Below are 22,623 nucleotides of genomic sequence, written 5' to 3'. Positions count from 1 at the left end.
TCAACTACCTGGACTTGAGGAATTCTCCCACTTCAGACTCCCACGTAGCTGGGACCACAGGCATGCACCACCATGTTTTTTGTTTTTTGTTTTTCTGATTTTTTGTTTGTTTGTTTGTTTTTTAATATTGTAGAGATGGTGTCACTGTATTGCCCAGGCTGGTCTCAAACTCTTGAGCTCAAGCAATACTCCGGCTTTGGCCTCCTAAGGTGCTGGCATTACAGGCAAAGCTATCACACACGTCCAGAATGAAAGTTTACTTTAAAACTTAAACTTATCTTTATTCTCAGCTCTCTGTAGTTTGGATGTGGTAGGCTTTCACAGTCTCTGGGAACAAATTCAATCCCATTAATGATTAATCTGAACTTGGGTAACTCCGTAGTTACATCTGTGAAATTGTAGACTCCCAGACTTTCATTTCAGGTTCATCCTTCCAGTGTCTCTAAGAGTATTTAGAAGTCTTTCATATGTTCCTAGTTGATTTAAATTAGCTGCATATACTCCTGCAATAACAGTACCTTTGACATTGCCCTGACATGCCTGCAATTACATCACTCACACTGTGTTTCTCAGGATGACCACTGCTTCAACAGAATGGTTTGCCCCTCAGGATGCTCGGCTCCTAGTTGTGTTCTCAACATTTTTGTAAACCACAGCCTATGCCCCTGATCTTTCATTCCATTTCCTTCTTTTCAGGCAACTGTTCTGCCTTGAGCTAGATTCTGGTTGCTAATAAGTTGCCTCTTGGGCCCTTCCTTGAAGCTGTCCTGCTTCAAGTACCCTTCTCTACACTTCCCTGTAGAGTTCCCCGGTGCTATGTCTCATGGTAGTTTTACTTTTTGGACCCAGACATGGTTGTCTCCAGTATTACTCACTCTTCTCTCCAATATTCTTCTCCTTATGAGTCATACTACTGATATTGACCATCACTTCTTGTCTTTGTTCCTGTAGAAGTAAAATCATTCTATTCTATGATTCAAAGGAGCATTGCACCATTCTCAGTTGTTAGAATTATTTAATTTACAGCTAGGTCATTACTTGTTTGTTGTGTGTGTGTCTGTTTTAAACAGTTCCAAGAATGTGGATGGGCTACATGAGTTTAGATCAAGGGTAAAATCAAGTATAGTCATCATGCTCTCCCAGAAGCTACTTCTACCCCTGGCCATAGTTGCTTTTCCTGAATTCAGATTTTATTAACCACAGTGGATTTATTCCCAGAAATCATATCGATTCCAAAATTGTAGTTTTTTCATATCTCCCATTATGCCTTCCATCAAAGTTTAAACAATGCCTTTCATAGATATTCCTGTATATGACTAATGCCAGAATGTGGACAAAGCTTAATTTATTTCCAAGTAGATGTTGGACCTGAATGCAAATCATTCATTGTTACCAGATCTTGAAGGTAGAAAATATTAACCAATTTTACTTGCCAACTTTATCTGAATCTGTTTTATTTCAGGTATAAAGCCCTGTAATATATCAAATTACATTTTACATAACTCTGAAAACGCTGAGCTCCTTTAATGCAAGAACTGGGTTATAAATATTTCTGCTCCTTGCTATCTTCAAATTTTAGCATAGCGTATACTCATAAGGCAGCATATATATTTTCTGTTCACATCCAATTGATTAGAATTTTGTCACATTACCATATCTTGCTACAAAGTATGCTGGAAAATCATAGTTTATATTCTGTATAGATATATGTTTTACCAAATTTGAAGTTATATTTTTGTGTGAGAGAAGGGAAGAGTGGATATTGGTAAGTAAGTAGTGATCTCTTCCACAGAGGTCAACTGTGTGTGCTATCTTGATGACGTGTGGAGAAATCACACTAAGAAGACATGAGCATTGGATACATTCCCCCTCCCCCAAATAAGTAAATACTCTCAACTCTCTTCTCCATTGACAGAAGACTTACTTGGATATAAAGAAATAAAGCTAATAGACAGAGAGCTACTTTGAGAAAGGATTGGACAAAATAATATATTATTGAAAGTTATGTAATCTTTACAACTCTCTAGGAATATCAGTTCTTTTGAGTTGGACTTGAATAGTAAGAATTCTTGCTTCCCTTATATTCTTAGGTCCACATTGTTGATAACACTTCTTACATCCAAAAACCAAAATGATCTCTATTTTCTTTATGCCAGAGGCATGATAAATTGATAGATTTATTAATTCAACAAACACATCAAAGGATCTACTATTTATGCTGGACACTAGGAGAAACAATAGAGAATAAAACAACCCTGAAATTTAAAGCTACAAAAAAAAAAAAAAAAAAAAGTAAAGGAAAAATAACCATGATAATAGAGGGTTTTAAAAAGACTTACGAAGAAAATAAATAAAATATTTCAACAGAGAACACTGTAGAATTCTACATTTGGTATGATAATCAATAAGCCTCTTTGTCTAGGTGCTATGTAGAGAAAATGTATTTGATAGATTGATGAATGTTACACAGCTTCATTTTGGTACACAACTGTGCTTTCCTGGGTCTGAGAGTAGGATGTATATGGAACATATACGTCTGCCATCTAGGATCCCTTAAAAGAGCCAATGGCATTGCCTAGAAAGTGGGACATTTATTATAGGCACCACTCAAAATAGATGCTAGGCAGAAAGCCACAAAATTATCATGGGGACCCTGGCTATTGCAATTAGTTCTTTAATTGTTAATTGTGAGGATATCTGGGGAGGCCCAAATAAGGAGCTTGCAGATCAGAGCAGTAGTGGAGCACATGAGGGGGTTGGGTCAGTAGCTATTTGCCAACAGGTTTGGGAATATTTTATATTTCACAAACCAGTTATGTAGTGCCAATGCATCTTTGCTGAATGCCAGCTCTGAGCATAAGGAATATTATGGGCAAAGACCTTGAGGCTCAGATAATCTTAAACTGTTTGAGGAGCAGAAAGAAAGTCAGTGTGAATGGAATAGAACAGTTATGCAAAATAACATACAAAGTGGAAAGTATGCAGGTGCTGAATTAGGTACATTTTTACTCCGTAGACTAGAGAGTAATCGTTAGTGCTTATTTTAAAGGAAAAATAAATGTTCTGAAAAGTTGTAAGCAAAAGGTATGTCTAAAAAATTGGAGGACAGAAAGAACAAAATGAATGAAGCCACTTTAGAAGTTGAATATGTATATCAAGTGGGTGATGGTGATGGCCAGGACAAGGATGATGACATTAAAGATAAGAATAAATTGTTTAAAGAACTATTTAGAAACTAGAACAGACTGGAATTTATTCAACTGGATGTACATTGTGAGAGTAAAAGAGGAATTACAATGGATTGCTAAGTTTCTAGTTAAGCTAGATGGTGGTGTTAGAAAAAAAAAATACTGGAAGAGAAACAGGATTGATTCTGAAGAGAAACAGGTTTTTTCCTTGATTTTGATATTTTATCTCTTTTCCTTAGTGTACATCCCACCGTCTGAGAGTGCTAGTTATGTTATAATTATTCTGACGAGAATTTAATACATTGGCTCAATCTCTATGTTTGGCATTGCTAAGTTTAAGAGTGGTTAAACCACTTTGGGAGGACAAGGCGGGTGGATCATGATGTTAGGAGATCAAGATCATCCTGATTAACATGGTGAAACCTCTTCTCTACTAAAACTACAAAAAATTAGCTGGATGTGGTGGCGGGCACCTGTAGTCCCAGCTACTCGGGAGGCTGAGGCAGGACAATGGTGTGAATCCGGGAGGCAGAGCTTGCAGTGAGTCAAGATGGCGTCACTGCACTCCAGCCTGGGCAACAGAGCAAAACTGTCTCAAAAAAAAAAAAAAAAAAGTGGTTAAACGTTTTTTTTTCTTAAGGTATTACTTTGTTCTCACAAGACCATAAAAATTCCCCAGAATAAACTAAATCTATGAATTTAGCAGATATAAACAGCTAGATATATTATATTATATTATATTGACTGTATTATATATAATATGCAATATATAATTTATACCTGTGCATGCTTTTGTATATATGTGTGTGTGTATGAGTGTGTATAGATATATTTAAATGCAAAAAAACATTCTTTGGTGGTTACTCCAAGGAGTATGGGATCAATTCTCCTCAAATAAAATTGGTTCAGATGCCTAGCCTGATGATGCCAAATATGCCTCTAAAGATTACAAAAGGATTTCTTACTCACATAATGAAATTTTCTGGAGATAGAAGGACAAGCACCCAAATCAATCCATTAAGCTTGAGCAGAGAGAGTGGATAGGGCCCTTATAGTGACTAGAAGAATGTTCTGGGTAAATGTTCCTATGCACCCACTGGGAACTTATGGGCTTCAAACTTCCTGCTAGTGACCAGGGAAGAAGTTAGTGGGTTTTAAAATCAGCTTGGCCCAATGTGGAAAACTCCACTAGGCAGTGCCCAGTGAAGACTCTATGTAGGAGTTTCAACTCCATGTTTAATTTCGACGCCGCCCTAGGAAAAGTTCTCCATGAGGGTCCCACCCCTACTGTAAACTCCTGCCTGGAAATCCAGGAGTTTCCATAAATCCTCTGAAATCGAGTTGGAGGTTCTCAAATCTCAATTCTTGACTTCTATGTGCCCACAGGCTCAACACTAAGTGGCAGTTGCCAAGGCTTCGGGCCTGCACCCTCTGAAGACATGGCCTGAGGGCAACCTTGGTCCATTTTAGCCATAGCAAGAGCAGCTGGGACTCAGGGCACCAAGTCTTTAGGTTGCACACAGCAACCTGGCCCACAAACAATTTTTTTCTCCTAGGCCTCTGGGCCTGAGATGGGAGGGGTTGCCACAAAGTTCTTTGACATACCCTGGAGACATTTTCCCCTTTGTCTTGCTGATTAACATTTGGCTCCCTGTTACTTACGCAAATTTCTGCAGCAAGCTTGAATTTCTCCTTAGAAAATGTTTTTTTTTTTTTTTTTTTTTTTTTGTTTTAAATTTTCTATTGCACAGTCAGGCTGAACATTTTTCAAAATTTCATGGTCTGTTTTCATTTAAAACTGAATGATTTTGAAAGCACCCAAGTCATATCTTGAATGCTTTGCTGCTTAGAAATGTCTTCCACCAGATAACCTGAATCATCTCCCTTGAGTTAAAAGTTCCACAAATCTCTAGGGCAGGGGCAAAATGCCACCAGTCTCTCTGCTAAAACATAGCAAGAGTCACCTTTACTCCAGTTCCCAATAAGTTCTCCATCTCCACCTGAGACAACCTCAGTCTGGATTTTGTTGTCCATATCATTATCAGCATTTTGGTCAAAGCCATTCAATAGGTATCAAGAAAGTTCCAAACATTCCTACATTTTCCTATCTCCTTCTGAGCCCTTTAAACTGTTCCAACATCTGCCTGTTACTTAGTTCTGAAATTGCTTCCACATTTTGTGGTATCTTTTCAGCAACACCCCACTCTACTGATACCAATATACTGTATTTATCCATTCTAATGCTGCTGATAAAGATATACCCAAGACTGGGCAACTTACAAAAGAAAGGTTTGTTCAATTTACAGTTCTATATGGAGCAAGTCACATCTTAAATAAATGGCAGCAGGCAAAGAGAGAGCTTGTGCAGGGAAACTCCCATTTTGAAAACCATCAGTTCTCATGAGACACATTCACTATCACTAGAGCAGCAAAGAAAAGACCCACCCTCATGATTCAATCATCTCCCTCCAGGTTTCTTCCACAACACATGGAAAATATGGGAGCTACAAGGTGATAGCTGGGTGGGGATGTTATGCCCAGACTGTTTGTTCCCCAAAGAAGACCACCAGAGTCCAGAGTCAAAGCCAAGCGGCAAAGATCTTTACTACAAGTTCGAACTTGGTCCCTCCTTTACACAGTATACAAGAGGGCCCCGAACAATGCGAGCGTTTGCTTTTTATAGCCCGAAAGTTGTAGGGGAACAAAGAAATTCTTTTGGCTCCTGCGCTTTCAGTAACCTTGAACGGCTGTCTCCTTATCGGAGACTTTCCAGGTGGTGTTTGTACTGAGCTCAGGGAGTTTGAGAGATATATGGTGGTGGGATGGGAGGATGGGATGTGTTTGTGCTAGGCTCAGGGAGTTTTGAGCCCGGGGCTGAGGAATGTGCCCAGCTCCTTTCATTCCCCCCTTCTTTTCAGGTATCTTTAGAGCCAATCTTGGGTCTTATAAGTCTGATTCTGTTTCAGCGTCTACAGGTTGGTATTGGGCTCTGAGGACCATGAGTTGTACGGTGTCAAATCTCTCCCTAACAAATTGTAAAATTCTGTTAACAGCACAAGGTCCTACGGTAAGCAGAAATAGTAGACTTAGCAGGGGTCCAAGGAAGGGGGCTAACAGAGAAAACATAGAGGAATTCCACCATTGGTCTGCAGCTGAAGCAAACTGCCGTGTTTTTACTTCAGTGCTTAACTTGCGTAACTGTTGGACCCGGTCCTCTACAAGTCCTGATTCATTTATGTAGAAACAACAGTCTTCTTTTAGAAATATACATGTACCACCTTTTTCTGCAGTGAGTAGGTCTAGGGCCCTCCGGTTTTGCAAGGTTACCTGAGCTAGGGACGTAAGCTGCCGCTGAAGGGAGGCAAGGGACTCAGCCGACTCCTCCATAGCAACGGCAAATTGTTGGTATAACTTGTTACTTTTTATGAGGGTGTGACCTAGGGCTCCCCCCGCCAGTCCGGCCGCAATGAAGGATGCGGTGAGGGAGATTCCTGCAATGAGGGGGAGAAATATGGCTCGTGCAGGTCTTGGTCTAGGGTCTGGGTGAATAACAGCACTAGTCCAGTTACCGGTATACCCTAGGAACTCGCCAGCAGTTAGTAGAGTCAACCGGGGAACTAATGTGACAGGGAGACATAGTAGGTTATTAACAGAAGGACTAGGTAGGTTCTTAGATAAGGTTCCATTACACCAGAAGAATATGCCTGATGGAGCCTTTAAGGTGATATTAGGGGGCGTTGCAGTGATGCTGCAGAGGCTGGAATTGGTTCCTGAGAAACAGTAGGGAAACTTCTCCTGACTGGGGTTTAGGTATAGGGGCACGCTCAGGATAGGAGCATACGAGAGGTTTCGGAGGTTGTTAGCTTGGGCAAAGGTAGAGGATCCCCATGGCAGAGGGACAGCTGTTAGCGGTGGACGCCCTAGAGTGGCGCACAGGAAGCAGCCAGACAGGCTATGAAGTTCTGTAAGGTTAGCAAGTTCTAGTCCTTCTTGTAATAACTTTAACCAGGAGAAAGGACGTAAGTCTTGTGTTAGTCTGTTTTCCTGTCGTTGGATATTCCCGTGGACCAGGGGCAGTACTTGCACTAGGCCTCGCCACAGATAGAGGTGACTGCTAGGCCATGTGGAGGAGGGGGAGTAGTATACAGCCCCATGTTGAGGTGTGGTCCAGCGGGAGTTCCAGGGGTCTCTAACTATCCATGTATATGGAAAGTCTCTATCCCATCTACGATAGAAGGGCCATTTAGGGTCTAACTCTTTTCTCTCTCCCCAATAACGGGGTCTGTGGATGTTACAATAGTTGTAAGGACAGCCAGCATTTTGGTGCCACCAATAGTGTTTACAATTGTATTTAGTCTGATCAAACTCAAAGCATATTATTGGTGTCATAGGTTTGGCTATTTGAAAACCAGTAAAATTTAGTAGAATTGGGCTGTTGCACCCTGAGGAAGGGCAATCAGCACTGGCCAATAATTTTCCGGGCTTATGAGGTTGCCTAGGGTGGGTTCGGTTTTCATAAAGCCAGAATCTCCAGACAAAGGGATTATGAGCTGGTTTTGTGATTTCTCCAGCGGCCACTAGGGCGACTAACGTTAGGGTTAGACTACCTAACTGCATGTTTGCAGTGAGCTATGCTGCCGGCGCAGGGTGAGTTTTAAGGGGTTGTTCCTAGCTCTGTCCACAGTCCACGTGTCCGGTGCTTCAGCCGCCGCCGTGATTGGTCCCAGAAGATCAGAGGTTGGGTTTACTGGCTTGACGTGGGTGTAGGTGTAGTGGATCCACGATGCGATGCCTTTTACCTTTAGGGCGGTGGGTGTGGTTAGGAGTACCTGGAGTGGTCCTTTCCACCTGGGTTCTAGGGTCTCTTGTCGGTGTCGCTTGACCAGGACCCAGTCTCCCGGCTGGTACGGATGGGGTTTCGGCGGGGGACCGGTCTTATATAGTTCCTTCAGCTTGGGCCAGATTTCTTGATGAATTTTCTGCAAGGCTTGTAGGGAAAACAAGAGTTCAGAGACATTTTCTGTTTCGGACTTGAGCAGATCATCTTTTAGGCCGGGAACTAAGGGTGGGGGTCTGCCATGCATAATTTCATAAGGAGTAAGGCCCAGTCTGTAAGGGGTGTTACGGGCCCGGAACAGAGCGTAGGGGAGAAGGACCACCTAATTAGCGCCAGTCTCCATAGTCAATTTAGTTAAGGTCTCTTTTAAGGTCCGATTCATTTTTTCTACCTGTCCTGAACTCTGGGGCCTGTAAGCGCAATGTAGTTTCCAATTTGCCCCAAGGATGGAAGCCAAATCCTGACTTACCTTAGCGACGAAGGCCGGCCCATTATCTGACCCTATCTGGACGGGGAAGCCATACCTGGGGAGGATATCTTCCAGGATTTTCTTTGCTACAACCTGAGCAGTTTCTTTCTTGGTGGGGAATGCTTCAGTCCACCCTGAAAAAGTATCTACAAAGACAAGTAAGTACCGATACCCGTATTTTCCTGGCTTTATCTCAGTAAAATCTACTTCCCAGTAGATACCGGGCCTGGTTCCCCTGAGCCTTGTTCCCGTTGCAGCCTGGGATTGGGGGTAGGCGTTGTTAAGCTGGCAGACTTTGCAACTTGTCACGATGTTGCTGGCCATCTCGGCTGTATGTCTGAATTTGAGCTTAGAGCGTCTGATCAGGTCTATCATCCACCGAGCACCCAGGTGGGTGGTTCGGTGGATGTGTTCTAACATTTGTTGTCCTAATTTTTCTGGTAGGATGGTTTGGTCATTAGTATCAGTCCACCACCCATTCTGGATCTGTTTCAGGGGAAGCTTGTCAATCCACTGGAGATCTTGTTCTGAATAATCAGGGAAATATGGCAAGTCCCGGGGGCCCGGGTCAGGGAGCTGGAGTGCAAGGAGTTGGCTGGGAGCCTTCGCCACCTTTCTTGCAGTTTGGTCCGCCAGAAAGTTGCCTTGAGCAGTTGGAGTAGTTAGTTTCTGATGCCCTGGGCAATGCACAATGGCTAACTTTTCTGGCCTCCATAGGGCTGTTAGCAGGGCTAGGATTTCTTGCTTGTTTTTTTATTTCTTTTCTTTTAGCCGTCAGTAACCCCCGCTCCCTGTAAATGGCCCCATGTATATGTGCTGTTGCAAAAGCATATCGGCTGTCTGTATATACCGTCAGCTTTTTCCCCGCCCCTAAGGTAAGAGCTTGGGTGAGCGCTATTAATTCGGCCTTCTGGGCCGATGTCCCCGGGGGCAGGGGTTCCGCCTAGATTACCTTAGTCTCTGAAGTCACTGCCGCTCCAGCGTACCTCTGGCCCTGATGCATGAAGCTGCTCCCATCAGTGAACCAGACGAGGTCGGCGTCAGGAAGTGGGCGATCCTGCAGGTCTTCTCGAACTCCGTGCACCTGAGCTAGTATCTCGGTGCAGTCATGGAGTGGGGCGTCCAGGTCCGGGTTGGGCAGTAGCGAGGCAGTCTCTTACCCAGTGGCCAGCCTCTTTGCAGTAGGCACATTGGTCTTTTTTTTCAGATTATCATGCCTGGGGGGGGGCCGCCTAGGTTGGGTGTACTCTGGCTGTAGATGTTCTTTCTGTACTACTGCTGCCAGGACCTTGGTTATTTTTTTTAGTGGCCTTAAATTGCCTTTTTTCTGGAGTATCTCTGTTATTATAAACCTGCTGGGCTATCTGAAGGAGGTTTTGAATCCGCTTTTCTTCCAAGTCTTTTAGTTTTTGGAGTTTTTTTAATATCTGGGGCTGCCTGATTTATGAAAGACATTACAACAGCTGTCTGACTTTCTGGAGCCTCTGGATCTATGGGGGTGTACTGTCTAAAAGTTTCTATTAATTTTTTTAAGTAGGTGGCTGGGCTCTCTGTCTTTTCTTGCCGAATAGAATATATTTTAGCCAAATTAGTGGGCTTGCAAGCAGCTGCCCGGAGACCTGCCATTAGAGTCTGGCGATAAAGGTGTAGCCGTCCCCTACCTTCTGCCGTGTTGTAGTCCTACGCCGGCCTGGTCAGAGGAAAGGTCGCGTTTATGAGGTCAGGGTTAGCAGTCGGTTGACTGTCGTCCCCCGGGACCAGCTTTCCAGCTTTTACCTGTATTCCCTCTCGCTCCTCCGTGGTAAACAAGATTCGGAGGAGCTGCTGACAATCATCTCAAATGGGCTGGTGGGTGAACATGACACTATCCAGTAAAGCCAGTAAATCTTTGGGGTTGTCTGAAAACCGAGCACTCTGAGCCTTTTAGTTATACAGATCACTGGTGGAGAATGGCCAGTACTGGAGCTTGGGGATTTCTGTGTCATCTGGGGGTTTTATTTCCCGAAGGGGTAAAGCCACCGTGGAGTCAGGCGGCTGGGGGGGGGGCCTAGTCCGCGAAGTGCACCCTCGCGTCCGCCCCCCCAGCCTTTTAAAGTTACTTTCCCTTTCAGCGAGCCCGCCTCCCCTCCGCCTGCTCCGTCCCTCTATCTCTCTCTCTCTTATTTTCTCTTCTTTCCAGTCTCACTTTCTGTGTCTCTTTTTGTAAAGGAATGTGGGTTAGAATTAGGTTGTGGGTTGGAATCCCTGTAAAGGAAATCCGCGCTGGAAGCCGGGAGCCCGGGGACGGGGCCGCGAGCGCGCGCCGGAAGCCGGGAGCCCGGGGACCGGGGCCGCGAGCGCGCGCCGGAAGCCGGGAGCCCGGGGACCGGGGCCGCGAGCGCGCGCCGGAAGCCGGGAGCCCGGGGACCGGGGCAATTCAGACAGCGAGCGCGCACCCGGGGACCGGGGCAATTCAGACAGCGAGCGCGCACCCGGGGACCGGGGCAATTCAGACAGCAGGCGCGCACCCGGGGACCGGGGCAATTCAGACAGCAGGCGCGCACCCGGGGACCGGGGCAATTCAGACAGCAGGCGCGCACCCGGGGACGGGGTCAGATTCAGACTGTTGCCCGGATCGCGAACCCGCTCCGGCAACTCAGATCGCAATTTAAATCAGAAGAGAGCCAGGGGACGTCTCCCACCGGTCTCCACTGGCTGTCCTATAGCGCGTCCGCCAGGACTGTGCCAGCCTCAGTTTCAGACCTCGCGAGTCAGAGATTCAGATTCAGAACAGACACACAGACACAGACAGACAAACGGAGACGAGCCAGCTCACCTATCAGTAGATCGATCCTAGCAGATCCGTTGACCAGGGGTCTGGTGGGCTTGGGGAATCCCGGACGGGCCCCCAGATGTTATGCCCAGACTGTTTGTTCCCCAAAGAAGACCACCAGAGTCCAGAGTCAAAGCCAAGCGGCAAAGATCTTTACTACAAGTTCGAACTTGGTCCCTCCTTTACACAGTATACAAGAGGGCCCCGAACAATGCGAGCGTTTGCTTTTTATAGCCCGAAAGTTGTAGGGGAACAAAGAAATTCTTTTGGCTCCTGCGCTTTCAGTAACCTTGAACGGCTGTCTCCTTATCGGAGACTTTCCAGGTGGTGTTTGTACTGAGCTCAGGGAGTTTGAGAGATATATGGTGGTGGGATGGGAGGATGGGATGTGTTTGTGCTAGGCTCAGGGAGTTTTGAGCCCGGGGCTGAGGAATGTGCCCAGCTCCTTTCAGGGAAACAGAGCCAAAGCATACCAATACCTGAAAGTAGCAATTTGGGAACTGGATAAGAGGAGAAGTTGGAATTATTTAAAGAGCTTTAAAGAAGACAGGAAAATGTGGGCAGGAAAATGTGTGCAAGTTTAGAATTTCCTAGGACTTGTTTAATGGCTTTAACCAAAACACTGATAATGATATGAACAATGAAATTCAGGCTGAGGTGGTCTCTGATGGAGATGAAGAACTTGTTTGGAACTGAAGCAAAGGTGTCTCTTGTTGTTTTAGCAAAGAGACTGGTGACATTTTGCCCATGCCCTAGAGAGTTGTGGAACTCTGAACTTGAGAGAGATGATTTAAGGTATCTGGTAGAAGAAATTTCTAACCAGTGAAGCATTCAAGATGTCACTTGGGTGCTGTTAAAGGCATTCAGTTTTATAAAGGAAACAGAGCATAAAAGTTCAGCAAATTTTCAGCCTGACAATGTGGTAGAAAAGAAAATCCCATTTTCTGTAAATCTGCAGAAATTTGCATAGATTATGAGAAGCCAAATGTTAATCCCCAAGATAATGGGAAAAATGTTTCCAGGGCATGTCAGAGATCTTCATGGTAGCCCCTCTCATCACAGGCCTGGAGGCCTAGGAGGAAAAGATGGTTTTGTGTGCCAGGCCCAAGGTCCCTGTGCTATGTTCAGAATAGGGACTTGGTGTTCTGCATCCCAGCTGCTCCAGCCATGGCTGAAAGAGGCTAACATAGAGCTCAGGCCATGGCTTCAGAGGGTGGGAGCCCCAAGCCTTAGTATCTTCCACATAGTGTTTAGTCTGTAAGTACACGGAAGTCAAGAATTGAGGTTTGGGAACCTTAACCTAGATTTCAGAAGATGTATGGAAACACCTGGATATCCAGATAGAAGTTTGCTGTAGGAGTGGGATCTTCATGGAGAACCTCTGCTAGGTCAATGCAAAAGGGAAATGTGGGATGGGAGCCCCCACACAGAATTCCTACTAGGGCATGATCCAGTGGAGTTATGAGATGAAGGCCACCATCCTCCAAACCCCAGAATGGTAGATCCACTGACAACTTGCACTGTGTGCCTGGAAAAGCTGCAGACACTCAACACCAGCCCTTGAAGGCAGCTGGAGGGGAGGCTGTACACTGCAAAGCCACAGGGGTGGAGCTGCCCAAGACTATGGGAACCTACGTCTTGTATCAGTGTGACCTGGATGTGAGACATGGAGTCAAAATAGATCATTTTGCAGCTTTAAGATTTGACTGCCTTGCTCTATTTCAGACTTGCATGGGACCTGAAGCCCCTTTGTTTTTGCCAATTTCTAGCATTTGTAATAGCTGTATTTACCCAATTCCTGTACCCCCATTGTATCTTGCTTTGGATTTTACAGGCTGGTAAACAGAAGAGACTTGTATTGCCTTGGATGAGACTTTGGACTGTGGACTTTTGAGTTAATGCTGAAATGAGTTAAGACTTTGGCAGACCTTTGGGAAGGCATGATTGCTTTTGAAATGTGAAGATATGAGATTTGAGAGGGGCCAGGAGTGGAATGATATGGTTTGGCTTTGCTTCCCCACCAAAATCTCATCTTGTTGCTCCTGTAATTTCTACATATTGTGGGAAGGACCCAATGGAAGATGAGTGAATCGTGGGGCCAGATCTTTCTTGTTCTGTTCTCATGATAGTGAATGGATATCAGGAGATCTGAAAGTTTTAAAAATGGGAGTTTCTTTGCATAAGCTCTCTCTTTGTCTGCTGTTATCTATGTAAGATTGACACTCCATGTAGAACTGTAATTACAATAAGCCTCTTTCTTTTTCTTTTGTAAAGTGCCCAGTCTTGTATATGTCTTTATCAGTAGCATGAAAACAGACTAATACAGGTATCTTTAAAGCACACCACTCTACTGGTACCAATTTACTGTATTAGTCCATTTTCACACTGCTGATAAAGATGTACCTGAGACTGGGTAATTTCTAAGGAAAAAGAGCTTTAATGGACTCACAGTTTCACATGGCTGGGGAGGCCTCACATTCATGGCAGAAGGTGAAAGGCATGTCTCACATGGCAACAACAAGAGAAGAGAGTTTGTATAGGGTAATTCCCCATGATAAAACCATCAGGTCTCATAAGACGTATTCACTGTCATGAGAACAGCACAGGAAAGACCCACCCTCATGATTCAGTTACCTCCCACCTGGTCCCTCCTACAACATGTCAGAATTGTGAGAGCTACAATTCAATATGAGATTTTTGTGGGGACACAGCCAAACCATATCACCAACCAATTAAAATATCACTCAAATATGTGAAAACTGATTGAGGCATTAAAAAGCCAAATACAATTTTAAAAATAGAGGTTAATTTATAAAACTTTTTATCAGATAACAGTGATACTTTATACATGGGCTTTTGAAAATGCAAAGTAAAAGTATAAAGAAAAATATAAATCTTCCACAGGCTTACTGGAAAAAAAATATGTTGAAATATTTTCTTCTTGTCACTGTTCTAAATACATATCTATACTGTATCTGTATCTGATTCTACATATTTACATATGTACATCTATATATCCGTATCCATACTTGCATCTATCTATAATGTTTTCAGCTCAGCAATAATTGTGTTTTAACCTAACATTATCTTAGGTGCTATTCTCTCAGCAAATATATTGTTCAAAATTATTGCATTGCATGGATATTCCAAACATATTTAACCATTATTTTTTCTTTATATAATATGCTGTTTTAAATATTTCTATAATAAAAAATACACAGCATACTACTGAACACTTTGAATATCACTCAAATTCTTTAGCTTGGATATACTGAGTCAAACAACATGAATGATTTTAATATTAATTAACATTTTAAATCTGCTTTTAAAAGAAATTGTGAATTTCCGAATTTACAATAATATAAGAGTAAATCTCCACAAATAATCACTAGTAGTGGGTGTATATTTCCAATACACACATCTGTTTATATTCTTTGATAAGATAGTTAAAAATAATATCACAGTTTTTTTAATCCACACTTCTGTGATGGTGATAGATTCTTGATAATCTCTGTTACTTCTACACATCCAGACATTGCAATCTTTGTTCTCCAGAACTATAGTCTCAAGAATGTTTTTGCAAGCCACCCTGGAATGATAGAGACCGGAACTCCCACTGGAGCAAATGTATTTACATTTCCAGATAGTGAAGAGAAAGTCAGTAACATCTTCTGGAGTGATTTAAAGATGTCTTACCCATGAGACATTCCAGTTTAATAATTATAGAGATCCTCCCACTTCTCCAAAATGAACTTTCTTATATTCTAAGGTACAAAGACAATGTCTGTGTCAAGAGGGGAGAAGAACAGGTTTGCCAGCAGCCCATTTGTAAGACTAGAGTGTCCTAAAGGCAGGGTTCCTTTCCTGGAATGCCTTGCCATGCTATATTCATGTACTACCTGGCCCTCATGTTGCACTATGAAAATTGGGGCTCAGAGAACTGATGTGAAATGTTACTCTGGCTAATCTTCTGCATTGAATAATAAACTTTGCTCTTACTCAGAAGTCTAATATCTTTCCACCAGATGAAACTGTAAAATTATGACTGGCTAACTTGCTAGTTTGCCGGCACAGTGAAATCTCAAATGCTTCAATTTCTGACTTGGCATTTTAATGCTAGTGATATGGGCAGGAGGCAGGGACAAAGGAGAAGAGGGCAATTCCCTTGCAAAGGCCCTACCCCCAAGCCTAAATAGGAATAGGCATTCATGCTTTTGTGCCATGTCCCTAAATAGGAATAGGCATTCATGTTTTTGTCCCAAATGTTGCCTTTAGCAAAACCACTCTGGCCTGCTGTGCCCCTATCCTGTATGCATGTAAACCCCAAGCTCCACTGACAGAGTGGCAGATCAGCACAGCAGTGAAAGAAAGAAGAGAAAGAGCTTGTGAACATTGAGAGGAGTTTGGCTGGGGACGGCCAGAGAGGAGATTGGCCGCAAGACAGCTGAACTCCAGGGGAAGATCATCTTCTCATTCCATCTCCTTTTCAGCTCCTCATCCATTCTGCTGAGAGCCACCTCCATCACTCAATAAAATCCCCCCATTTACCATCCTTCAAGTCTGTTTGACCTGATTCTTTCTGGATGCCGGACAAGGACCTGAGTACCAAGAGGACAGGGTATAAAAGGCTGTCACTCTGACTCCACTGAGCTGCTTAACACTTAGCCACCCACAGATGGCAAAGCTAAAAGAGCATCATAACACCCCTAGACACAGCTGTGAGGCCAGAGCCCAAAAGCTCTTGCCCCAGCTCACCTGCATGCTCCCATAAGGGGTTTGAGTGCATGGCAGCTGAGTAAATGAGTCACATCCCTGTTGCAAGTCCCCAAAGAGGTCAGGGAACTCTTCTGTCTTAGCTAGGGGCTCGCCTGGGATCCAGGGATTCAGCATGAGGGTGAATACAGATGCGGAACTGTCAGATCTGCCTATTTTCCAAGACCCTGACACCTCTCTCTTTCCTTTGAGTAAAAGGAATATTGGCTCTGTTTCTCTTCATGGAGGTCGAACCATTGCATGGGACCAGAGTAGAGTCCTGGGGCAACTAAAGGCATCTTTTGTTGCTAAGAGATCCCAAGACTAAACTTCTTTGGCCAAGATCCCCAGACTTTTCTGTGATACCTTTTGTTCTTTCATGACTTGAAATGGCTCCTATCGCTTCTGTATAATGTTAAGGGTTATGCTACAAACTACTAAGATGCTACTAAGTACAATGTATGTTTGGCTCAACAATCAGGGGAGTAAATTTAAAACAATTTGGTTTCCATTTGTTCTTAGAGGTGCGACCCCAAACCTCACCCTAATGGCTGCAGGTGATACGTAAGATGGACAAGCATGCAGTGACTCACCACCTTCCTGCCTCCCCTACCAACTTGGGGACCTGGGTCTGTCTGCAGCATCCACAAGCCACACCCAATGGCCATGAGGGGTGGGAAAAAAACCGTGATTGCCACTGAGACCCCAGTGCCTCCTGATTGCTGCACCAGAAGAGCCTTTCCTCCCACGGCCGAGGGGTCCTTACTGGTCTGAACTGGGGAAGGGATATAGTAGTTGAAGGAACCTATTTGCACAGAGCAAGAAGTTCCCCCCACCGTACTATTTTTTTTTTTTGTACTGTAAGAAGTTTCCTTTATTCTTTTCTAAGTGAGAGGGGTCCTATCTTCAGCACTCCGCTTATAACAGGAAAAACAACCGATGACCGATCCCTGCTGGCTGATAACTGCAATTTCACCATGGCCCATTTGAGACTCAATACATGCAGCCCCTGAAACATCTTTTTGTCACAAAATCAATTCTAGGATTCAGGTCGAGGGCCTAGAATGAAAAACTTGATCTGAGGGATCCAAAGCCAGGCAACAGGCACAAGGTAAATGGGTAGGACCAATTCCTGCCAACTAAATCCCTGTTTCATGGAAGGAGGTCATGCTCCATGACATAGATGAGGCAAGCTCTTTCTAGTTCTATGAATTACTAGGTTTTTTTTTTTTTTCAAAACTTTAAAGATCAAGAAAAAGAAAAATACCAAATAAATTATTAGCTTTTCAGATTAGAAATTAGATAAACCCAAGAACAAGGACACCTTTAGCCTAGCCTAGACAAAGATGTCTGATAATATTTTAAGGCAAAAGGGTAGTGGAAGAAAACTTTCCCTGGAAGAAAACTTTCCCTATTTTAGTGGAAAAGATAGACTCTAGTCACACCTGCAAGTAAGTAGCTACTAGTCTACCTACAATTTCTATTAACAAAAAAGGGAGAAAAATTTCATGCAATTGCTCAACTGGAACATTCCATTTCTTATTACTTCCCAGGGTTACACTCCCTACTATAAACCATATGATCCCTCCGTCATTTCTTTTTCAGAGTAACAAAGACATTTTATTGGTAGAAATCCGAGATACCACACAAACACTGCTTTTGCATCACTCAGTTACTGTCTCTCTGGAACTTATCAATATACTTTTATGTTTAGTGATTTTACTCCAATGAATTTGTGGGAACAAGACTTATTTGAAAATGATGTGCCATTATAAAATTTAAACCAGATGACCTCATTCTGGAAATTCCAGAAGATGAATTCTGATCCATAGTTTTGTGATAGCTTAGATGGATCACTCACTCTGGTATCTCCCCTACCAACATCTCAGACCTTGAATCTGTTCCCAATAGCCTTTCAGCTAAAGAAAGTTTATATCAGATGAAAGATGCTGAAGCCATAAGTTACTCATCAATCCATCTATGTCTTACTGAAACTAACCCAATATCCATTAATAAAAGAGACTTTTGAAGATCCATTATGTTACAAACCTCCAAAAAGTACTCAAAGTTTCCTATATTAGCCGTTGTTATGCCTCTTCTGCCCATCAAAAAGGCAAATGAGTATGGTTACCACCTTGTACAAGATTCATGGACCATTCATTAACAGATTTGTACTCCCTCACTCCTTGCAGTTTCCAACCATAATACAATTCAAACATTCCTTATCCCTGAGGCAGACAACTTCAGTGGTAGACCCATGTTCAGCATTTTTCTTTTAAGTATACCTTTCCATGCAACCTCATGATACCTTTTTTATATTTCCTTTGGGAAATAAATAATATATGATAGTTACATTCCACAGATTTACAGAAATGTTCTATTAGTTTTTGCAAATACTGAGCCAGTACTCCACTCTTATATTATAAATGGATGGTTTTCTTCTGTTCTGTGCTTCAGTTTGAAAGTCTCACAGAATTGATTTCCTCTTTTCTGACAAAGATTTTAAAAACAAACTTCAATTGTTTTTAGATAAAATTGCATTTTCTAGGCCACGACAATATGCAAAATGGTAAATCTTGTTGCCTCAAAAATTGGAATTATTTTTCATTTTCTCTGACCAATTAATAGAAGAGAACTTAGAAGAGATCTTGTTCTCATAAGACACTGTACAAAGAAATGCTAACATTTTTGAACGTACTGACCCTTTATATATAATCAAATGAAAGCTGAAAAATCTGAGGTTTTGGCTTGGATAGATTCACAAGAGACTGTCTTCACTAACATTACGCATATCCTTCAAAATCCCTTTCCCTGGACTACATAATAACCATAAAACTTTTCCTCTATTTATATAGAAAACTTAGGACAAGTTAAGAAACTTTGATTTAAAACAGATCGCTAGACATGGCCTTCATCCAGAGCCTTCAGATCAAGACACCTGAATGCAGAAAGCCAAAAACTGCTACAACTATCTTTGTATCTTTCTCCTCTAAATTTTAATGACTTTTAATTCCCTGTCTCTGTTAGTTTAGTGTTACTGATTGCCAAGATGAGATTCTACGAGTTATTTCTTCAGTCTTCTTTGTCTAAACACCAAAGATTAAACCTGTCATTTAGATTACATTTGGCACCAATGAGTCCACACTCAAGCTAAAAGTTTAGTTAATCAGATTGCTGAGTTTGTACCATTTTCCCTAGGAAACTATATGCTTGTGCAAGATAATAATATCACTTTCCTTTCACTATATACTGCAAAAGAGACTTGAAAATAATTAATATTTTAAAAAATCAAAATAAAAAAAGTAAAAATCATTGTAGACTATTATTCCCCGCAAAGAAGTTGTGTGTTTAACTAAATCTAATGATTAAAGGTACCCGAAAACAGGTTCTACAAAAACACCATAAACTTCCTTCTCTTATTCTTCCTTTCTTTAGAGAAAAAAATAAAGTTTTTTTCTCTAAACCTTCAGGACAAAATTTGACTATTCATTGCCTTCTACAACCTTATATACTACATTCCCATTTGCCCTATTGCTAGTGTGATTGCCAACTCTACTAAATGCTCTGACACTTTTCAGTTTAGGAGGAAATCTTGTTTATTCTTTTCTATTTGATTCTTACTAAGTTTAGCAGACAATTTTGATACTTGCTTGCAACCAGAAATCACTCCAAAGTTTCTGCTTTTCATAAATTAAATTTTTATGACAAAGTGTCATAATTTTTATGATTCCAACCTTATCAAAACTATGCAGCAATTTAAAAAAATACATTTAACATGCATTTGGGAGGCATTAATCCTAGAAATTCTTCATGAATACAAACAAAGCTATTTGATTAATTCTTCTTGATATTTAAATTTAGACTCTGGGTCACATTGTTTGAATATTTTCAATCTCTGGCACCCAAGATTACTAGATAATTCCTACTTATTTGATAGCTATTAAAAACTTATAATTTTTATGAGTATTTTGGTTTTGTAATAATCTGACTTAATTTCTTTAAATAATAAAAAATTCTTTCTCCTTTTTTTTTTTTCCTTGCAGATACTGAAACCTTAAATAACTATGGCCCCTATGTAGAAAGGCATGTGTCTAAATTTCCAAGAGAATATTTACTGGAATTTGAAGTTTAAGCCTGAATAAAGATATAACAAACTATGTCTACCAGTGAATACTGGATAGCTGTTTTGTCTCCTAGTATGCAGCTTTGACAGCCATGCGAAAGCTCAGAAACATAGTTTATTATGCCATGATGAAAGAAAAAAACATTAATAACCTAGGAAACCTAAGTAAGACTGTAAGACTTGGTAAAAACTCAAAAAGCTGTGGTGCAATAGAGAAAGACTTTAAATATACTCAGCTCACAAGGAAGTACACGTGTTGACTTAGGGAAAGAAGACTACACACATCTAGCAAGAGATGAATTGGATATTTTTCAATGTAAACAAAAAGGTTAGGAAAACTAATATGAAATTAGAGGAAAAAGTAAATGTTATGCAAATTTATATCAAATTTCTCTTCTCTACAGATTCAAAATAAGAATGAAATCTATTCTCTTGGCTTAATCAAGACTGTTGACTAAAATGTATTGTCCAAGGCATTCTGATAATTCTGATATTAATATTTGATTTCTGCATAATTATTTGCTCTGTTCTCAAAGAGTCTTAAATGCTTCTGTGCAGAAACTCATTGGTCAGATAATTTAAATTCAACTACAAGACAAAAGTCACAAAAAGCCCTGATATCTACAATCACCAGTGAATCTGGGAGCATAATTAATATGATTGATATCAATCTAGAATTCTGAACAAATCTAAACGTGATCAAATTAAAATACCCAGCAAACTGTTGAACAATAGTGGGGACTGTGAGAGACCTTGAAGACATAAAAATTGTTCCATTGAAAGCCTTGTATGATATTAGCCCCTACCTTTATTTGCCCTGATCCTTCTTGGTAGTCTCATGACTTTAACACCCATGTGACTGGACACACGTTGCTGAAAAAACTACGATTAAACTACAATTACAAATCTTTCCTTTTCCGAAAACTGTTTTTGGCCAATCATTCTCCATTCTAGCTGAATTAATTTTGCTTTTTTCTCTTGCTTAAGCTCTATTAAATTTCATCTGTCTTCTCTAATTTAAACTACATCATTTTAAAGGAAGATTTTATTGATTTTCTTTCTAAAAATAATTAATATTTTTATAATATTGATCTTGCCAATTCATGATCGTGGTATATACTTCTATTTAATTTAGGTCTGTAATTTATCTTAAAATATGTTTGCGGTTTTTAGTTTTGAAGTTTTCCACATTTTTTTGTTAGAAGTTTTTCCTTGGTATTTAATTTGTATGCTATTGTAAATATTATTTTATTAGTAATTTATTTTATTTTTGTTTATTATTACCATATAAAAATAAAATTAATAAAACCTCTTTGCTAAATTTATTTAAATTCACTTATTAATTGTAATATTTATTTTGAAGACTCTTTTGGATTGTCTCTATCCACAAACACATTGCCTGTAAATAATGGGAAATTTCTTTTTTTATTCAAATTATTAATTATTTTTTCTCCTTGTCTTATTGCATTAGTTAGGGCCTTTAATACAGTGTTGAAAAATGTTGATAAGTAACACTTATAGCTATGTAAAAAGAAAATTTGGTAACATATCATTAAATATGGTGTTTGCTATAGTTTTTTTCTAGTAGATATTGTTCTAAAATTAAAAATGCCCTCTTCTAATCCTACTTCGCTAAGAATTTTCATCATGAATTAACTTTGATTTTTTTGTCAAATGCTTTAGTACATCTAGCAAGATGTTCTAATTTTTTTTTCTCCTTTTCTTTCTGTTAACATGGTAAATTTGTAGGGTTTTGAATATCAGGTTATTATTATATACTTGGAATAATCCTGTTTAGTAGTGAACTATTATCCATTCTATATAACACTGGACTTGATAAAATGTTTTTCACAATTTTTGCATCTATGTTTAAAAGATAGATGGGCCTATCGTTTTCTTTTCCTCTAAAGTTTTTGCAGGTGTTGATTTCAAATTTACGTTGTGCTCATAAGACAAATTAGAATACATTTCCTCTTTTTCTATATTCTGGAAACGTCTGCATAAGTCTAGTGTTATTCCTTTCTTGAATATGAGGAAAAAATAACTTTAAGATATTCAGGTTAATAAATTACTTATTAACTTATTTAAATATATAATTTTGTTCTATTTTATTTTATCTTTTTGATAAATTTTGTTTAAATTTCTATTTAAATTATATTTATTTGTTCAAGTAGTATTTTATCTGACTGATGTCTGTAGCATTGTAGGAATGTCTTTTTTTTTTAATTAGTTTCATCCCTCTGACCCATCTTACCAAACTCTTATTAATTTTAACAGTCTTGTTGGAGAAAAATAAATTTTGTTTTTGTTGTTTTTCTCTAATTTTGTTTTGTTTCTATTTTGTAAATTTTTTTCTTACTTTCTTTTTTTCCATTTCTTTTAGCATTAATTGGCTTCTTCCCCCTAACTTCTTATAATGCACTTATGTATCATTTATTTCAA

This window comes from Macaca nemestrina, chromosome 2 (assembly GCF_043159975.1).
Source record: "Macaca nemestrina isolate mMacNem1 chromosome 2, mMacNem.hap1, whole genome shotgun sequence".
Lineage (NCBI taxonomy): Eukaryota > Metazoa > Chordata > Mammalia > Primates > Cercopithecidae > Macaca > Macaca nemestrina.
Note: the sequence above shows the minus strand (reverse complement) of the source record.